At 43.0% G+C, this 21,170-nt stretch overlaps 1 long non-coding RNA gene across 1 annotated transcript; it reads left to right on the top strand.

Moving 5' to 3' along the window:
* The first annotated feature begins 2,876 nt into the window (after nt 1-2,876).
* LOC311119985 lies at nt 2,877-10,704 on the top strand. Its single transcript, XR_014612060.1, has 4 exons — nt 2,877-2,954; nt 10,154-10,234; nt 10,393-10,465; nt 10,654-10,704. It is a non-coding gene; the product is annotated as an uncharacterized lncRNA (long non-coding RNA).
* Nucleotides 10,705-21,170: the final 10,466 nt, after the last annotated feature.

Below are 21,170 nucleotides of genomic sequence, written 5' to 3'. Positions count from 1 at the left end.
GGCATCCTCTGATCTCTTTGGTGGAATTATTTCCGACCTGCTTGAGGTATATGAGGTCAATAAGGCCTCCAAGCGTACGAAATCAGGTCGCAAAATGTTCTGGGTGGAAGTGAGTTCAGGTTCCCAGAAGATTTATACCAAAACCCTGGACAAACTAAGGAAGCTGTTCACCTCCCACCATCTCACTGAGGGAAAAAATACTCCTGTGCAAATCGAGCTTTCTGCAACTGGACTACTTGTAACTGAGGCCACTGTGCAGGAATCTCCTGTAACTGAGGCCACTTTGGCAGTGTCTCCTGTACAGAAGACAGACAGTAAGACCCCTTCTAAGTCCTCAGCCTCAGCCTACCAGCTCACCCTCGACACCTGCACTAAAGGGGTAATCAAACAGGTGATCTCGGTGCTGAGGGTGGACACTTCAAAGGAAAACTGCTCCGCTTCCGTTGGGGAGAGCACGTCAAATTCATCCTTCGACTTCAACCAGAAGTTGGACTCGATAATTTCGAAATTGGAGGACCTCACCATTTCGAGTGATGTGACGTCAGCCGAGATTGCCACACTCACGCGATCTCTTAGTGCAGCCAGCAGAACCTCTAACATTTCTATCCAGAGCTTTCACAGTGCTGAGTTCCGAGCTAAGGCCAAACACATTGTGAATGAGACCATTCTCAGAGCTGCTAGCAAAGCCAGCCATTCTTTGCTACAGAGCATGCCTAGCACCACCTTCTCACACCATGCGGTTTCTACAGCCGAAGATATAGTAAATATTATCATGCAAGACCTTGAAAGTGTATCCCAGTACACTGTGGACGACGCAGACTCCTTCCCACTAGGAGAGAAAAAGCTGGAGTTCCAGCTCAAACCCAGAGTTGTCTTTGACAACTTATTGGATGCTGCTCAAACCATGTACCACAGAGTAAAGGATAGACTGAACATCTTTTTCTCTTTTCCACCAGTGTCAGTCACCACAGCCAAATATGTGCTGGACTCCACCCCTGTGGAGACACTCAGACGTTCTAAGTCCGCTGACACTGCTCTTGTTGAGGACAGGAGCCGCCCTCCGTCTGTGAGAAGTGAGAAGCCTTTGTCAAAAGTCTGTTTGGCTAAAAGGTCTAAAACCCTTCTGTCTTCGAGTGGCTCTTCAACAGACCACCATGTAATTGACACATGCAGTGAGGATGTCACTCTGCCCACCAGGAGTATGTCAGTTGTGAGCAACAACAGTTTGAAGAGAGCCTCTCCTCTCCACGGCAGTGGATTGAGTGAAAGTTGCAAACCTCTTGTGGCTCTAAAAGACGTAACAGTGGCAGTCAGCCAAGAAGGCTTTAGCAAAACTGCAAAGAAGACGCTCAGCTTGATCCTAAATGTGATCAAGTGTAGAGTGGCCAACTCTGAGAGTTCATCTGTTGGGCAGATTGCAAGTGAGGAGTGTCTGATAGCCACTAACATGTTAGACTCTGTACTGGAGAGCCTTGACCAGTTGCCTGACATGAGCGCTGCCGATGAGATCACAAGGACAGAATCCCATACCTCTATCGCAATGGACGAGACAGGTTCACGGTCAATGCTTGTGAGCCAACAAGAAATAAACATATCTGACACCAATATCATAGTGAAAACTATAATGGACACATTGAAGACGGACGACCCAGAGATGACTTCAGCAGAAGAACATCTGGATAGGCTCCTGTCAGTTGAAGCCCTTCAAGGTGCATCTGGCAACCTGATCGCAAAGGTCCATGGTCTCATTCAGGAGATAACCATAAACCGTCAGCTTCAATCCATGGTTGGCCACAGAAGCCTCTCTCAACCAGCGCTGCCTAAACCAGCCCTGAGGAAGCTGTCAAAGGACGATGCCTCAGAGCTCATTTACAACTTTGCCCAGACTTCTGTTAGGAGACTCCTGGGGCAGTGTATGGGAAGGCCTTTGCCACCATCAGCTGAAATGGTTTTGGATCAGGTCATCAAGTTGATGACAGACGTGGTGATGGACAGCCTGACTTATGTGTCCAAGTCTACAATGGAGGATGGTAAGTGAAAGTACCTCTTTTCATCTGCATAGGACTTAATTGTAACATGATGCTCAATACATTGCGTTTTATGATGTAAAATTCACTGGTTGTGTCCAAAATGGCACCTTCTTCCATATTTAGTGCACTACTTTTGACCAGACCCTATGGGTCCTGGTCAAAAGTAGTGCACTATAAAGTGAAGAGAATGCCATTTGGGATGCAGTGACTGACTTCAATGGCTGCGTCCTCTTCTCCCAGTTATTGTACACAGGTCGGTCACACTAGCGTGCTCTTCTCACTCAGACACCAGCAATGCCACAAGTGACATCACTCATGGTGTTGTAGCTGACCTTAATGCTACTGAGGAATTCCCTGCCAGGAGCCTTAGCCCGGCTGATGTAAAGGCTGACGGCATGGCCCGCCTTCCCTCTGCCAGAGGGGAAGAGACTAAGAAGAACAGGAAGTGGCGTTTCCTACCGAAAATGCATAAGTTTCCAAAGATCATGATTAAGGTAGGGTGCTCTGTGTTTTGAGATTACATCTGTAAGGCAGGGCTGAATTTTACCCTACAGATTCACTACACCCCTATTGTCTCTCAGCATTAGAACAAAACTGTTGTCATTGTCTTTAGGAGGTTGAGTGAGGACGCTGTAATGCAATCCTAATACACATGGGAGAGAGTCAATGGCTATGTCCCAAATGGCACCCTATTCCCTATATAGTGCACTACTTTTTACCAGCGCTCTATGGGCCCTTTTCAAAAGTAGTGCCTTACGTAGCGAATAGGGTGCATTTTGGGATGCACACTCTGTATTTTACACAGGCTCAGTTGTCCTGATGTGTTTTGTCAACAGCTGTTCAAGACAAAAGGGGAACCGAAGAGCCACCCTAAACAGGATGCACTGCCTACCAAACGTCTCAGAGAGACTCATATTTCACAGGGTAAGTGATAAGCATCGATAATGTCATATTGATGTATCACCCTATGACAAGCTTGTTAAAACAGTGACAACAGATACAGGCAGACCGACGGACAGACAGGCAGACGGACAGGCAGGCAGACAGACAGACAGGCAGGCAGGCAGGCAGGCAGACGGACAGGCAGACAGACAGACAGACAGACAGACAGACAGACAGACAGACAGACAGACAGACAGACAGACAGACAGACAGACAGACAGACAGACAGACAGACAGACAGACAGACAGGCAGACGGACAGGCAGGCAGACGGACAGGCAGGCAGACAGGCAGACAGACAGACAGGCAGACAGACGGACAGGCAGACGGACGGGCAGGCAGACAGACAGACAGGCAGGCAGGCAGACGGACAGGCAGGCAGACGGACAGGCAGGCAGACGGACAGACACAAACACACACATTCATTTTCTGATTATGAAATGTTCTTATGACAGATGCTGAGTGTGAGGTTCCAGAGGTTCCATCCACTTCCCCTCCCAAGGAGGACCTGACAACCACACCGGCCCCTGCTCCCCAGGAGTCCCAGTCCCGTAAACGCCCACTCATAGTCAGGGTGTTACACGCTCTCTCCAGAGCCATCTCCAAACCATTCAGAGGAGCTTCAGGGAAGAAGAATTAGCCAAATGCCTGATTTTATTAATATTATATTTTAATCAGAGCCTTTATTTAATAAAACATTACTGCATTGATTTCTGTCTATAGTAGTCTTCATGTATGTGCAAGATAACGGTAAAGTACTTCAAATCACATAGTCAAAAGTATTCATAGTGAAGTACCGTTTATGATTATTGATTGTGGAAATACACATAATACAGAAAAGTTGTTGTCACATACAAAGACAGACATAAAGGAGAACTCCGTAGACCAGTCACATTCTCAAGCCATAACTAAATCCATGAATGGATCTCCTATAAGATGACAGGAGAACATTTGTAACACTTTCTATGAATCCAGGCTCTGTCGCAGCCGGCCGCGACCGGGAGACTCATGGGCGGCGCACAATTGGCCCAGCATCGTCCAGGGTAGGGGAGGGAATGGCCGGCAGGGATGTAGCTCAGTTGATAGAGCATGGCGTTTGCAACGCCAGGGGAGTGGGTTCGTTTCCCACGGGGGGCCAGTAAAAAAAAATATATACATATATATATTTATTCACTAACTGTAAGTCGCTCTGGATAAGAGCGTCTGCTAAATGACAAAAAAGAAAAAAAAAAGAAAAAAAAAAAAAGCCTATATCTATAATGCATACACTCAAGTCATTTACATTTACATTTTAGTCATTTAGCAGAAGCTCTTATCCAGAGCGACTTACAGTTAGTGAGTGCATACATTCTTTTATTTGTTTATTTTATTTTTATTCTTTTTATATATATATATATTTTTTTTTTTCATACTGCCCCCCCGTGGGTATCGAACCCACAACCCTGGGGTTCATACTGTCATACACTCATAATGACTTAATTGAGTTAAGTGTTAAGTTAAGTGCAGTTATAAACACATAATGAGGGCTTATTATGTATTTCTTGCAATAAAAAAAGAAAAATGCTACTAGTTTATTAAATATTCATGACTGCTATTGCACGGCTCATGTCCACACTTCTGTACAATAGGGGGCAGTAATGCACCATAACGTTGGATGCCAACTGTCTATAAACCCCACTGAAGAAGAAAAAGCTACTCATGTAATGCATGCTGGAAAGCAGACAAAAACTAATGATTTGCAAGAGATCTAAACACGATTTATAAGCTACTGAACAACAAGTCCAAGAAAGCATTGCTAACCGCGTTTGCACTTTGAACAGATTTCTCGACAATAATAATGGAAGATGTGACTGGGGCTCAGCTCATTGCAGAGGCACTAAAAGCTCAGGTGAAGTGTGTGCAATTTATATAAAACAGTGTTATACTGTGTAACCGTGTTGCTAAGAATATATTAGTCGCTGATCATGTCCTTGGCAGTGAGAATGTAGCACTACGAGTTGTGAAAGTGTGCCATAGGTCATTGCACTGGTATAGCTAACTATTAATATTGTTGTAGAAAAACATTTAGATGTTTATGTGGAATAGCATATGTTAACATAGTGAGTTTTTGTCCTGGGTCCGCCTGGGTCCTGCAGTCGGTGAAAAGCAATTGCACTGCCTGCATCTCAGAACTGCGGCTGCCTTGATCTCATGAGGTTATCGTTGCCCGCGTGTGCATGACGTCAGAGAAAGTCGGGATCAAGTCGGACACAAATCTAACCAGCATGCATTGGGCGGTGATCGCTGGTAATCGATTCTGCGCAGACCTGGCTCATCTCAAATGGGCCTCTTGTCTATGATCTGTCGGCATGGTTATACTGGCCTGTGGCCTTGTTGGAGGCCTTGATGATATCGGAGGGGGGCTCCCATTTGAAGCAGGGCTCCAGATTGGCCATCTTTATGGTCATTATTGAGGACAGGGTGCCATCCAATGCTAGGCTGTTTCTTCTCTTGGTTTTGTTCAGTCCCACAACTGAAAACACCCTCTCAGCATCTGCGTTTGCATGGGGCAACACCAGGACAAGCTTGGCGACGGCAGCAAGCCTCTCGAATTCTTTGGCTCCTGTCACCTATGGAAAATGCACCAAAACACAATGGAAAAACATACCTTGATTTTTTATTGATTAATACTGTGAATATACTGTAGGTTGATCCATTAACAAAGTTCAGATAAAAACATGCATAATTTGAAACATGCATGACACATATATGCATGCAACAATTTTAAGCAACAGATGTAGCCAAGCCACACCTGCCAAAAGAAAAGACAAAAAAGGAAAAAAAAATTACATTATGCTTCCGGGTTGCCATTTCAGCCCAGAAGCTTTCCATTTCAGTTTAGTCCTGCAGGGATATCATTGGCATGGTCTGATAATTTAGAAACTCCTCACCCAGAAGGTCATGCTCCTCTGGCCAATGGTATGGGAGGAGATGGGGAAACCTATTTATGAAAGTAGAGTTACAAGTTGTTACGTTTTAGGTATATAGTCATCAACCAGCAGCAGTTCATACACATCTTTGAGGAGAAGCCACATAAGAATATCTCATGTGCAGTTTAGGAGTGAACACACCTCATCATAAAACACAGGGTATTTTAGCTAAGATGAAAGACAATAATTAGAGAAAAAAAACAAACCTTTCAACAAAGTACAGGACATCTTCGATGTCACTTTCAGCCCTCTGCCGTACATCTACAAATTGTGCGTGCTTGATCAGTGGCTCTTCCAGTGGCAGCTTCTTAAGTGCATAGTCCACAGCACTTGTCAGGAAACACAACACAGCTTCATGGAATGAATCCACCGGCTGTGGTGTGATGTCACCCTCGTCGAGTAATCTGTTAATTTTAGCCCTGGTTGTGAACCCAATACAGCATATCGGTATAATGTACAAGGCTAAATATCACATATCACAGTGTTTGATCATAATAATAGTCAAATACTAACCTGGTAAATGGTTTGCCTTTTCTTCAAAGGCAATTTCACAAGGCTCCTCATGGCACTGCAGAGCTGCTGGAACCATAAACTTGGAACATAGCTTGCGTACGAATTTCACCATCTATAACAGACATTTACAAAAATAGTAGGTGAAACCTGTTTTAGAGGACCCCTGCAGATATCAGCAAGAAACACAGAATGGAAAAAAACTGCAAAATCCAATCCCACCTCATCATGTAACAAAAATATTGATGACTGCTCTCTCTGAAGCAGCAAGTTGAAAGAAGTGAAAGTTGGTACGGTGGCTTGGAAGAACAGCAGGTACACTTCTGTCATGGGGACAGTGAATGTCTGCACAAGTCTCTTGAACCTGGCCTGATTTTCATCTTGAATCAATCAATAAATAACACAAAACAAGAGGTTGTCATTAATACAAGTATGTGACTAACAATCCATGTAGTTGCTGCATAATGAAATTGAAAATTGATGACCATACTAGCAGATTTGTAGTAGCTGGCCAGAGGTTCATACAGCCTCAGGATCCTGGTCACACAACGTTCAAGGCTTAGCCAACGGACCGAGATATGCAGGAGGACCTCCATGTACTCCGCTTCATGGAGCTCACAAAACTCTGTTTTAGACATTAAATCCATATCATATATTTTCTACAGCTCAGCATTTCAGTATTACACTTAATAGTATCAAACATGCATACCTGACAGGTATCCTTTCCGATTTGTGCTACCCTTGAACCAGTAACCGATGTCCACTACCATATCCTCCAAATCAAAACCGGACACCTGCAATGCATAAATCAATCGTAACGCATTCAGTCAATGCATGTAATTAGGATACAAATAAAAAGTTACATGTAAAGATAAATCAGGCCTTAACTCACTTTAAAAAATCTTTAAAAAATCCCACTCCTGCAGCTTTGGCGGTGTTATGTGCCACATGACAAGGACAACCATGAATATAGGTGTTGGAATGCTTCTGGAGCACCCTAGAGGCAATGGAATTACGTGGTCCAATGTTCACAGCTGCATTGTAAACTGAGAGACCAATGCAGTTCTCCCAAGGGATGCCATGCTCCTCTATGGTGGAGTTAATTTTGGTGAAGATCTCACTTGCTGGCCCACATCTCCTCCCACTTGTTGTGCACATATTTAAGAACTGGTGGACAACTTTGCTGCCCATGAAGACCCGGACAGTAAGCGGGTTCATCTTTTCCACTCCTATAATGACAAGTTAGAATCATACAGATGTTCATGTTATTAGATGTTTAAAAATACACAAAGCACATGTTTTGCAGATGAGAAAAATCTCAAATAGTTTGTGAAATACCAGTGTCATTCGACCCATCCGTAACAAGGGTATACGGGGCTTTTTTCATCTCCTTCACAAGCTCCTGTGTGAAATATGGTGCGAGTGCTTCATTGGTAATGCAGGATGACTTAGTCCTGGCACACCTGTACTCCTGCGCTGTCTTCGAATCTCCGAAACATTATTTTAGGAGAGGCCCCAGGTGGTCCACAAAGGCTAGGGGGACGTTGTGAACTACCAACCCAGCTGTCATTTTGACCTCAGCCCTTCTTGTCTGTAAGAAATAAAAAATTATTAATCCTCCCAAAATACCATAGTTTATTTAAAATAGACGCCTGCGATAATAGGGCACAGGTAAAAAACACATTCAGCAACTAAGATCTCAAATTAAGAAAACTGGACTGTACTACACTGAAATACAAACCACAAATTAGTCAAAACTATCAACCATGACTTTACCGTGATCAACTAGAACACAAAACTCTTGATTGAACCTTGACAGAATCATTACACATATCATACCTTAACCTCTTGTGCAGACATACCCCCAACAGATGGAACGGCCATTGCATATTGGGATATTGTGGCTGTGGACAGGAGAGCTCGTTGCTTATCTTGGTGGCCTTTTGCTTTTTATATGGCGCACTACATCTGTCACACCCTGGTGGCAACATGAGTTTTCAATACGGCAGACTGCACACCAGTAGTGCATGTTGAGGCTCCCTCTGGTAATAAATGGCCATGAAGAGGTCCACTCATTTTTGAAAATGGATCTATATGTTGCTGCTCCAGCCAGAGCACGACTCTTCTGGCCCTGCTGTTGGATTGGGGGGGTCTCTTCTTTCTGTCCCTCTGTGTCTTCTTCCATCTGCCCTGTTGGTTGTTCTATTTGTCCTGTCTGTTGCTCCTCTGCATGTGCGTCAATCTGTCCTGTCTGTTGCTCCTCTGCTTGTTTGTCAGTCTGTCCTGTCTCCTGCTCTCTCTGTCCTTTGTGTTGCTCCTCTGTCTGTTGTCCTGTCGTTTCTATCAATCGTTCTGGCTGTTCTGTCAGTGTGTTTGTCTGTCTTTTCTCACTTGGCTGGTTCTTTAAATAAAATAAAAGGTTTCGCTTTTGTCCTGGCAAAGGTCTCTTACGGGACATCTTTGAAACCTTAAACAATTAAAATGGTCATGTTGGTTTAATAACTCTACTCTCAGTTACAAAAACATACCTACTTCTATTGCACACATTTCCTGTATTTATGTTAAATTCTTTGGAATACATCTTACCTGTTCGAAATCAGCTGAGTTTACATTCACCACACTAAATCATGTTCACACGCACAAACAAATAATTTATTTCAAGATTTAAAGTTTAAGAGAGTGAGTATTCAATTGGACGACATTTCATTGTTACATACCTAGTCTCAGCTCAGCTTCTTATCAGACTTCTTCAGGGCGGCAGGTAGCTTAGTGGGTAAGAGCGTTGTGCCAGTAACCGAAAGGTTGCTGGTTCTAATCCCCGAGCCGACTAGGTGAAAAATCTGTCGATGTGCCCTTGAGCAAGGCACTTAACCCTAATTGCTCCTGTAAGTCGCTCTGGATAAGAGCGTCTGCTAAATGACAAAAAAAAAAAAAAGGTAGTGACCTGCTCATCTTATGTTGACTTTCACGGCAATGGTATCTCTTCTTCTGTCGCTAACTTCGGGGTGCAGCACATATGGTTCATTGGCGCTCATCAGCGCCATCTACCGTCGGGGAGTTTGAAAAAAGGAACGAACGAGTCTCTGCCGATTTTTTTTGCTTGAGAAATTGGATGTGTGGCGTGAGTGCGTGTGAAAACAGGCAAAAACGTGTGTCACACGGCGAAAGCGTGAGAGTTGGCAGCTCTGTGTTAACACCCTTGTTGATGCATGCCAATGTGTGTGTCAATGCAAAGAAAATCTAAACTACATTGTAACAATTCATATACAATTCAGAATGAAAATGTATGCACTCACTAACTGTAAGTCGCTCTGGATAAGAGCGTCTGCTAAATGACTAAAAATGTTTTAAAAAATGTAAATATACTGTATCTACATGTATCTCTCTACAGAATGTAGAATATATGTTTGGAATAGTTGGTGTTCCAGTCATTGAAGTAGCTATGGCAGCTCAAGCCTCAGGAATCAAGTATGTGGGAATGCGCAATGAACAAGCCCTAAGCCACCTTTTTATTACTAAACCAGCTCTCCCCAAATCATGTGATATTAACTACCCTTACATAGACTACAGGAGCGTGTAGTGTGTGAGGGTCAGTTTCATAGCTTTTTTGCATTGCTAATTATGTCTGCCTGTCTGTCTGACCCTTTGTGTGTCTGTCTGCCTGTCTTCCTGTCTTTCCCTCTGTCTGTCTGTTCCTCTCCAGTCCAGGTGCATGTCTGGTTGTGTCTGGACCGGGACTCATCCATTCACTTGGTGCAATGGCCAATGCTAACATGAACTGCTGGTATGCTAGAACTCCACAAACAGAAGACCCTACTACTCATGTTCAGTGGCCTTTCAAAAGAAGGGATGCTATCCGCACACTGCAAAAAATGATCTGAGGACTCCAAACTATCTCAGCTTGTCAGTTGATGTCATTGTGTGATACCTCTCTCTCTGTAGGCCTGTGATTGTTATTGGAGGCTCCTCTGATCAAAACCAAGAGACCACTGGGGCGTTTCAAGAGTTTCCACAGGTACCGATTCAACCATGACATTTCTGACTATTGAACATTAGGGGATGGTATCCCGGGACACAGATTAAGCCTAGTCATGACCTAAAAAGCAAACTCAATAGAGAATCTCTGTCTGGGAAACTGGCCCTAGCAGTTTAATTGCTGAAAGAGGAAATCATTTGTTATTTGTGGTCCTCTTTCTCTGTCAGGTGGAGGCATGCAGATTGTACAGTAAGTTCTCTGCTAGGTCTAGCAGTCTGGATATGATCTCCTCAGTGGTAGAGAAGGTATACAGTCTACTCTGACTCCCTCTGTGTAGTCCTCTTCATATCATTTGGTATCACCTGCAATTGTCTGTTTTCTGACCTCTAATTTTCCAGCTTAGCAAGGTACCTTAACTGCTTCATAAGAGCACAGCACAGCCTTAATTGATCTGAATGGAAGGGTGTTTGGTCTGTCTAAGGCAGCACGCACTAGCATGTATGGACGTCCAGGTGCTGTATACGTAGACATATCTGGGGACATGGTCAATGCTAAATTGGACAGGAGCAGAGCCAGGTTAGTGGCCATCACTGTCTTTCATCCATTTAAAATGTATACTAATGCGTTACTGTTGAATATGTATACCTCTGAATTCACATCACCGTAGTCATTTTTATTTTATTTTGTTATACCTTTTAACGTCTGAAGTGAACCAGAAATTAAATTACTTAGAAAATATAGCACTATATCAAAATATTCTCATCAGAGAATAGCAATAAGCCTCGATAGACCTTCATGATGTATTTACATATGCAATACAGTTGCTAGGTAACATGTTTAATGTTTGACCTATTATTTATTATTTCCTTTGTCAGAGAGGTGCCCTGTAGTCCACCTCCTCCTGTGAGTATGGCTGACCATATGGCGATCACAGAAGCACTGGCGGTCCTGAAAGGAGCCAAACGGACTTTACTCATCATTGGCAAATGTAGGCATTGCTTTTTTAATAGCCAGATCATCTGGGGGAAACAGAACTAAAATTTTGCATAATTGCGTCAGATACTTGGTTAAGGTCTGGGGAGATGTTAAGAGAAAGATACTAACGCCACTTGCGAAGTTTCCACCCCCCTAAACGGAAACTCTCTGCAAGTTTCAGGCAAGTTTATGGGCCAAATGTCCCCTCCCCTTCTGAAATTGAAAAGATGCGAGTACCTGCGAAATCGTGATTTGTCCAAATGATTAGTGGTGAAAAATCAGCGTACCGGAACAAAGTTGTCACATCCCAGTCTGTTGACAGACGCTACTTCCAGTTATGTTACGTGCGTCTGTCCAGGAGAGATCAATAGCCAGGTGAGACGCACTGTAACACATATAGCACTGTACCACAGCCGGGGCGGCAAGTAGCTTAGTGGTTAAGAGCGTTGTGCCAGTAACCGAAAGGTCGCTGGTTCTAATCCCCGAGCCGACTAGGTGAAAAATATGTTGATGTGCCCTTGAGTAAGGCACTTAACCCTAATTGCTCATGTAAGTCGCTCTGGATAAGAGCGTCAGCTAAATGACTAAAATGTAAATGTACCACGGTTCAGTCGAAAATAGGGCCACGTTCAGTCGACAAATGTTGTTGACATGATTTCTCATTCTACCTGTCCGAGAGGCACGTTCGTTCTACATGCTATATTTCTATCTGAACGTTGCACAATGTTTTGCTCAGCTGAATGCATCCCAGTTGTGAAGGCCAGTCTGTTGAAATCCGTGTGGCAGTGCCCTCTGTCTGTGTCCCTCTGCAGGTGCAGCCCATGGAAGAGCAGAGGGGGCTCTGAAGGAGCTGGTGGAGGGGTGTGACCTTCCCTTCCTGCCCACCCCCATGGGTAAAGGGGTGCTGCCTGACGATCACCCCAACTGTGTTGCTGCTGCCCGCTCCAGGTCAGCCTCTCCTTCTCTCAGCTGGCATCATATTCATGTACAGACCATTGACTGTATAAGTAGGACCAATAATTTCCCTGACCATTTGAACGGACCACGAAACTCCTGAAATCCCTATCTATAACTAGTCTCTCCTGGCCAGGTCATGTCAATGTAAACTGGTGTCAATCAAACAACTACACTACTCCTATAACTAGCCTCTTTTCATTACATTTTGTTTTGTCCCTGCTCTCCTCCTCCTCTCTTCCTATCCTCCTCCTCCTCTCTTCCTATCCTCCTCCTCCTCTCTTCCTCCTCCTCCTCCTCTTCCTATCCTCCTGGTTCTATGGTCTTGGTGGGGACTGCAGAGCTCTGCTCCAGTCTGATGTTGTGGTCCTACTTGGTGCCAGACTCAACTGGATCCTGCACTTTGGCCTTCCCCCCAGGTTTGACACCCAAGTAAAGGTCATCCAGCTAGGTCAAAGGTCACCAGTAGGGTTTCTTTTTTTTCCTTCTTTTTTTCGGATTTTCTTCTTATTCCGTTCTGATTTCTGGAATCTTCCAACAGGGATTTCTGGGAATTTTGGGAAAGTAACTGTAATTTTGCAACCCTAGTCACAGGTCATTTCATAGTGAACTACATTTCATTGTAACCAGGTATAAAGGTATTTGACTCAGTCTATTGGATTTAGTCTATCAATTATATAGCTTCTCTATAAGTCTTTGTGGTCTCTCCAAATAATGTCATGGCTGTCTTAGTGCTGTACAGTACATCTATATTTAAGCAATAAGGCCCGAGGGGGTGTGGTATATGGCCAATATACCACGTCTAGGGGCTGTTCTTAAGCACGATGCAACGCGGAGTGCCTCGATACAGCCCTTAGCCGTGGTATATTGGCCCTATACCACAAACCCCAGAGGTGCCTTATTGCTATTATAAACTGGTTACCAACGTAATTCGAACAGTCAAAATACATTTCAAATCAAATCAAATCAAATTTTATTGGCCACATGCGCGGAAATACAACAGGTGCAGACATTACAGTGAAATGCTTACTTACAGCCCTTAACCAACAGTGCATTTATTTTTAACAAAAAAGTAAAAATAAAACAACAACAAAAAAAGTGTTGAGAAAAAAAGAGCAGAAGTAAAATAAAAGAAGAGTAGGGAGGCTATATATACAGGGGGGTACCGGTGCAGAGTCAATGTGCGGGGGCACCGGCTAGTTGAGGTAGTTGAAGTAATATGTACATGTGGGTAGAGTTAAAGTGACTATGCATAAATAATTAACAGAGTAGCAGCAGCGTAAAAGGATGGGGTGGGGGGCAGTGCAAATAGTCCGGGTAGCCATGATTAGCTGTTCAGGAGTCTTAAGGCTTGGGGGTAGAAGCTGTTGAGAAGTCTTTTGGACCTAGACTTGGCACTCCGGTACCGCTTGCCGTGCGGTAGCAGAGAGAACAGTCTATGACTAGGGTGGCTGGAGTCTTTGACAATTTTGAGGGCCTTCCTCTGACACCGCCTGGTATAGTCCTGGATGGCAGGAAACTTGGCCCCAGTGATGTACTGGGCCGTACGCACTACCCTCTGTAGTGCCTTGCGGTCGGAGGCCAAGCAGTTGCCATACCAGGCGGTGATGCAACCAGTCAGGATGCTCTCGATGGTGCAGCTGTATAATTTTTTGAGGATCTGAGGACCCATGCCAAATCTTTTCAATCTCCTGAGGGGGAATAGGCTTTGTCGTGCCCTCTTCACGACTGTCTTGGTGTGTTTGGACCATGATAGTTCGTTGGTGATGTGGACACCAAGGAACTTGAAGCTCTCAACCTGTTCCACTACAGCCCCGTCGATGAGAATGGGGGCGTGCTCAGTCCTCTTTTTTTTCCTGTAGTCCACAATCATCTCCTTTGTCTTGGTCACGTTGAGGGAGAGGTTGTTATCCTGGCACCACACGGCCAGGTCTCTGACCTCCTCCCTCAACGTGACCCATGTTATACGGTCAGATATACCACAGCTTTCAGCCAATCAGCATTCAGGGCTCGAGTCACTCGGTTTATAAAAGGGAACGTGTGTGTGTCAGCCTTAGCATTATGTGGTGCTGCCTGGTTATTTCTGTTGTGTTTAGCTTGAGGTTTGGCCACTCCTCCAGCTGCTGTTACATGTGTCACGCACGGCGCTCTTCCTGTCGTGTCGTTGCTGGTATGTTGTAGTAACGTTCCACATACGTTATTTATGTCAAGGTCAATGTCAAGGTTGATCTGTGTGCTGAGGAGATGGGGAACAACGTGCAACCTGCTGCTGCTCTCCTGGGGGACATCAATACTATTGTCAAGCAGGTAACACAACACAGTCCTGGGGGACTGGAGATCCTGGTTTGAATCCAGGCTCTGTCGTAGCCGGCCGCGACCGGGAGACCCATGGGGCGGCGCACAATTGGACCAGCGTCGCCTAGGGTAGTGGAGGGAATGGCCGGCTCAGTTCGTAGAGCATGGTGTTTGCAACGCCAGGGTTGTGGGTTCGATTCCCACGGGGGGTATGACATTTTTTTATAACGTATGCACTAACTGTAAGTCGCTCTGGATAAGAGCGTCTGCTAAATGAGGGCAATGTGGGGCATTCTTATTTTTCCTCCACTGATGATGATATCCAATCTGTTTATTCTTACTTTTGTGAGTCAGTACCCAAGAACAACACAGTCATTTTTCAGAACACAATGAGAATTACTCAGAATGACAGTTTGTTTTACACCACTGTGCTAGTACAGGATAAAGTTGAGCTGAAGGGGATGTTAGATAGTGAGTCCATGGCTACTACTCTGCGCGCAGATATTGTACCTCGGTTGAGGGAGGCAGGAGTGGTAGAGGGGAACTTTCTAGCTCCTTCAGACATCATCCTGGTGGGTTGTGGTGGGAACAAACTAGCCCAGTGGGCATGTGTGACTTAAAAATGCAACTTTATGGCTTCTGTTATGTAGTCCCAGTGCTTATTGTTGATGGGCAGGTTGATGAACTCATTGTGGGAACTAATGTGTTGAAGTCTCTGATTAGACAGTGAGTTTCTATGTGCTCACGCAGGTGCCCGAGAGCTGTGGCTGCACCAAGGGCTAAGCTATTGTGTGTTGTCTCTTCGTGTACAGGTATGTCATTTATTTTGTCAGAATTATGTTGTATATCATTTTACTTGTATTGTATAGTGTGTTGTTAGGCACTGAATGTGTGCATGCAGCACCTGTTCTCTTTTGCCTGACCTTCAACTAGCAAGGTGCCCGAGAGCTGTGGCTGCACCAAGAGCTAACATATTGTGTGTTGTCTCTTCGTGTGCAGGTCGAATAAAAATTATCCAACCATCAGAATTCCAGTTGTGGCAGTGTCCTAATTACGTGACCTGCCGACTGGTCAGCTCAAGCCGACCGCCGGAGCTGTGCATGTGGATGAGGTGCACGACCTGCGCATGTGAATTTGTTGATGGCTTACTGTAAGTGAATATATACTGTAAACAGTGAAAGTGAATGTAGCATATTCATTAGATACAGGTATTCGTGCTTATTTGTATGTTTTGGATGAATTTGTTTATTGCATTTATTTTTTTTGGTATTTGAATGCACTAAATTACATTGTATTTTAGTGCTCTGTTGAGCCATGGAAGATTCTCAAATCCATAAGACGTGTTATGCTGGGGATTTTAGTGTGGGTAGAGGGAGGGGTGTCCTTCCATTTACACCAATTGTACAGTCAGCTTCTGGGAGTAGAGCGTTTGCTAGTCCTGAGTTTGCAAGCACTGGGAGGGGTAGGCTGTTTGTTCCACCTGACCAGGGTATCCCACCTCTGTCTTTTGATGTACCATCATCCACAGTACTCAGTGATAATGGGATGCCTCCGAGTCAGCTTAGTGACCTTATTAAGCAGATTGGTTCAGAGATAGGAGAATCTATCAGAGCGAGTTTACTGCAGCCTGGGGTTTCAAGTCTTTCTCCTGCCCGTCCCCCTCACCAACCCCAGCAGTTTCCCCTGCCTGAGCAGTGTGGGTAAACCTTTATTGATGCGTCCAAGCTGAATCTGGTTGTGAAGTCAGATGTTAGTGCTCCACCTCTTTTTAGGGGTGATGGCTCAGATAAGTACTCTGTCCTGGAGTGGGAGGAGTTAATGGAAGTCTACCTAGAGAAGAGGGGTTACACTGGGTCTGGGAATGAGATGAGGATTCCTAGTCAATGAACTTGTCATAAATCAACATAGGATATGCCCCCCCCCCACAAGACTCAAATATATATATATAATGGAAATGTAAGCAAGGGTTGAGCTTCTTCAGACAGGGGCATTCCTGTGCCGTTTCAGAAAGTTCATGGAAAAAACGAATCACTGATGCATTTTGTTCATGTCTTATGATTGACTTGGGCAAATGAATGCGTTTTCTAACAAGTTGAATAGATTTAGTTGATTTCTTACTAAGTTCAATAAATGTTTGAATATTGTTGAATTTCGGTTTAATGTCTGGATTCCGTGATTCGGTCCGCAACGCCTATTTTATAGGGCCCTAGTCAATGAACTTGTCATAAATCAACATAGGATATGCCCTCTTCCCCCCCCCCCCCCAACAAGACTCAAATATATATATATATATATATATATATATATATATATATATATATATATATATATATATTGGAAATGTAAGCAAGGGTTGAGCTTCTTCAGTTTGTGTCACAAAGTGGATATGTTTCTGTGTGCCTTTCAGAGTGAGTGACACATTGACTTTATATAGTGTACCAAGAGTTATTCCCTCGCTTACGGCCATACCAGCCTGAATACGCCCGATCCTCCCTCCTCCATAGACACTAAAGTACTCCCCTTTATAAACATACTTTCAAATTTCTCTAGTTTTGCATTATACATTAATTCCACCTGCTTTCTTAAACCTGCTTTAAAGATTACCCAGATATTCACCTTTTTCCCTTCAAAATGTTTCATATTCCTTCTACAGTAAATTGCATACCTCACAAAACTCAAAACAATATTCAACAGGTACACATTCACACCCAAACATTTCCCCATTACTCCAAATAATATTAACCTATCCCATGCAAAACTTTCTAAAAACTCTTTTCTCCAGTGCCTCCACAACAAAAGTTTTACTTCCTTGAAAAAACCTGTCAGACTTGGACATTCAACAAATAAATGCAACAAAGACTCTGGCTTCATCATACACACATCACATTCCCGCTGTACATCGCGGTTTATCTGATGTAAAATAATATTTGTGTATATACGATTATGCCGTACCATAAAATCCATGTTCTCACAATTTCGTTTATTCCCAAACAAAACCAAATTCTCCCACATCAAAGAAACATCCAAATCAATAAACATTTTTCTCCACATCCTCTCAGCCGCAGGCCTCACACACACAGACTTCAACATACACTTGTACAATCTTTTCTGTGTTACTTTTGATAATACTTGTTTCCCCGATCCTTTACCCACATAGAGACTTGGCAGCACATACAAGTCCTCATATTCCCCCTCCCCATTTATCACTTTTATCCACTCACCCGGAATGCATAATTTAATTCTTTCGTATATCTGTAATACTAATTTTCTCTCCACTGTATCATCAAACTCCCACACAGTATCCAGAATTGCCTGCCCCCTTAAAAACCCCGGTATAACCTCGTAAAGAAAATCTTTTACCAATATTAACCCAGCCTTCATGAACATTTTGTTGTACAGCACCTTCCCACCACTCTCTATTTTCGGATTCAAAAACACAGGCTGATTAAATATGTTGTCCTTATTTGTACATGTGTACTCAATCTTAGGAAGAAATTCCCCCCATGCCAAGAACACCTCTTTATAGAACTCAGGCAAACCCTCCAACATATCCTTCTTCCATGACATCAATAATCCACTTTCTTCACAACCACCACTTCTGTACAAAAAATGTTTAAAAAACCTTTTCCATCCATAATCTACCTCCCCATATAAGTATTTTTGCACAGTTTTTATTCTCATTGCTTTTCTCTTCACATCCAAATCCACCAATTTCAACCCCCCATCCTTTAAATCCGAGATAAGAGTTGCCCTTGCAATCCTAGTCCCCTTCCCCTCCCATAGGAAATCTGTAACCAAACCATTGAATTCTTTTAACACCCATTGTGGCATATCCAACGAACCTAGAACATAGATACATTTGGATGCCACCAAAGAATTAATCACCACCACCTTCCCCCTCAAGAACAGTTTTCTTGCCTTCCAATAGGATAGAGTATGTTTTATTTTATTCAAAACCCCAGTCCATGTCTCATCTCTCGTCCCTTCTTTATCCACCCCCAAAACCACCCCTAAAGTCTTTATATAACCTTCAGCCTTTTTGAAAGGGAATCCACAGTCCACTTTTTCATCTATCCCCACATACATTATTTCAGATTTTTCAACATTAAGTTTTGCCCCTGATGCCTTGCCATATACCTCAAAACACTCCATTACATTCTTCACACTTTCAACATCTATCACAGTACATGTAGTATCATCCGCATATTGCTGTATAACACTCCCCCCCCCATCCGGTATCCGTATACCTCGAATTAATTTGTTTGCTTTAATCATTGCTGCAAGCGGCTCCACCGATAAACTATAAAGAGCAGCTGATAACGGACATCCCTGCCTAACAGATCTCTCCAGAGGAAAAGAATCTGTTAAAATCCCATTACATTTTACTCTGCTCCTTGCATATCCATTCAGTAATCTAATCCAACCTATCATTCTTTCACCAAACCCAAATTTCCCAAGTGTACGTAGTAAAAAGGAATGATCAACTCTATCAAAAGCCTTATTTAGATCCAAACTCATCACAAACCCCCCTTCCTCCCCCATATGCTTTATCACATCCCTTATTGTTCCCACTGTGTCAGAAATATCCCTCCCTGGTACACTATATCCTTGTGTCTCTGCTATTACTCCTCCCATAACTTTTTTAACTCTATTAGCTAAGACCTTGGCTAAGATCTTATAATCACAATTTAAAAGTGTCAACGGTCGATAATTATCCAAATTTACACGACTCCCTTTATTTTTATACAGTATGGTTAAAACTCCTGTGGCCAGCGAATCTGGCACCACTTGAGTCTTTTCAATATATTCATACAGTTTTCTTAAAATTGGAGCCAACAAATCTGCAAAAGATTTATAAAATTCCGCAGTTAGGCCATCAGACCCCGGACTCCTATTGCAATTAGCATCTAATATGGCCTCCTTAATGTCAGTTAGACTCATATCTTCATCACACATGTTTTTTTCCCCTTCTGTTAACTTAGTATCCACGTGTTCAAGCACCTTATCCATACAGGAATCATTAACCTCTTCTTTTTTAAATAAACATTCATAATATCTCTCGACCGTATCCAGAATCCCCACCAAATCATTAACCTTTTCCCCTTTATCATTAATTAACTCCGTAATATAAATCTTCTCTTGTCTTCTTTTTTCTAAATTCAAGAAAAATGAAGTACACCTTTCCCCCTCTATCGCATATTGCACTCTACTCCTTACAATCGCCGCATTACATTTCTTCTTCTCATATTCATCAAGTGCATCCTTAGCCAGTAAATAATCCTCCACCCCATGACCTTCATCCTTTTCTATACACTCAAGTTCATGTTTAACCTTCTTACGTAGTTCCCTCTCCTTCTTTTTCAAAAAATAATTCCTCTTAACAGCATATTTTATAGTCAATTCCTTACATTTGGTTTTCAGCTCCTCCCACCACAACCCCATATTCACCTCCATTAACTGTTGTATTTTGGCCTTCCCAATACATTCTGATATCATCTCAATATAATTTTCCTCCTCTAGCAAGCTATTATTTAAACACCACAGCCCACCAGATTTAGTATGTGTCCTTACTCCACAAGAAAATACCATCGCCGCATGATCACTAAAAGCTGTAAAAACATACTTAATTTCTTTCATAAAATTCCTTAAACCCTCATTTACTAAAACCAGATCTATTCGCGTCTGTTTCAACTCCCCTAAAACCACCTGCCTTCTAGAAATTCCTCTCTTGTTCGGATTCTCATCCCTCCATATATCAATCAAACTGTTTTCAAACATAATCTTCCTTAAGACCCCCCTAGATACGTCATTTCTAAAAATAGCTCCCCTTTTCATATCTAATCTATTCATTTTAACATTAAAATCCCCTACTAAAATACAGTTACCCTTGCACCATTTCCCTAATTCTAAAAATAAATTATTTCGCTCTATCTCATTATTCGGCGCATAAATATTTATAATCCTAAAAACCCTATTCATATATTCAAAATCCAAAATTAAAATCCTCCCATTATTATCATTATATATCTTCTTCACATTTTCTACTACATCCTTCCTTAATAAAATTGCAACCCCACTTGAATTTCCCCTGCCATTGTTAACATAAATAAAATCCCTCCATATTTTTTTTACTTCTAAAACACATGCATTATCCCAGTGCGTCTCTTGAATACATAAAATATCTGAATTCTTCATTTGTACTATTCTATTAAATTTTCCCATTGTTCTCAAACCATTTGCATTTATTGACATTATATTTACCATTCTAATAAATAATAAAATAATAAAATATAATTTCATTATCCTCTACCTGTTATCCAGTTTCTTTCCTCTTCCACCCTTTCTCTCTCCCTCTTCCCCCCGCTTTCCTCTTCCTGTATCCTTCCCTCGTTCTTTCACTCTTTTCTCCATCATCCGTGTCCGATATCTCCTCCAAGTCCATGTTATCCAGCCAACTCAACTTCTTGTCACCCTCATCCGTTGTGCTCCCCATGTTCATCTCCGTCTCTGGTATTGTCAT

The sequence above is a fragment of the Coregonus lavaretus genome (assembly GCF_964263955.1).
Source record: "Coregonus lavaretus genome assembly, contig: HAP1_SCAFFOLD_310, whole genome shotgun sequence".
Classification (NCBI taxonomy): domain Eukaryota; kingdom Metazoa; phylum Chordata; class Actinopteri; order Salmoniformes; family Salmonidae; genus Coregonus; species Coregonus lavaretus.
This window is presented reverse-complemented; position numbering and strand designations above follow the sequence as displayed.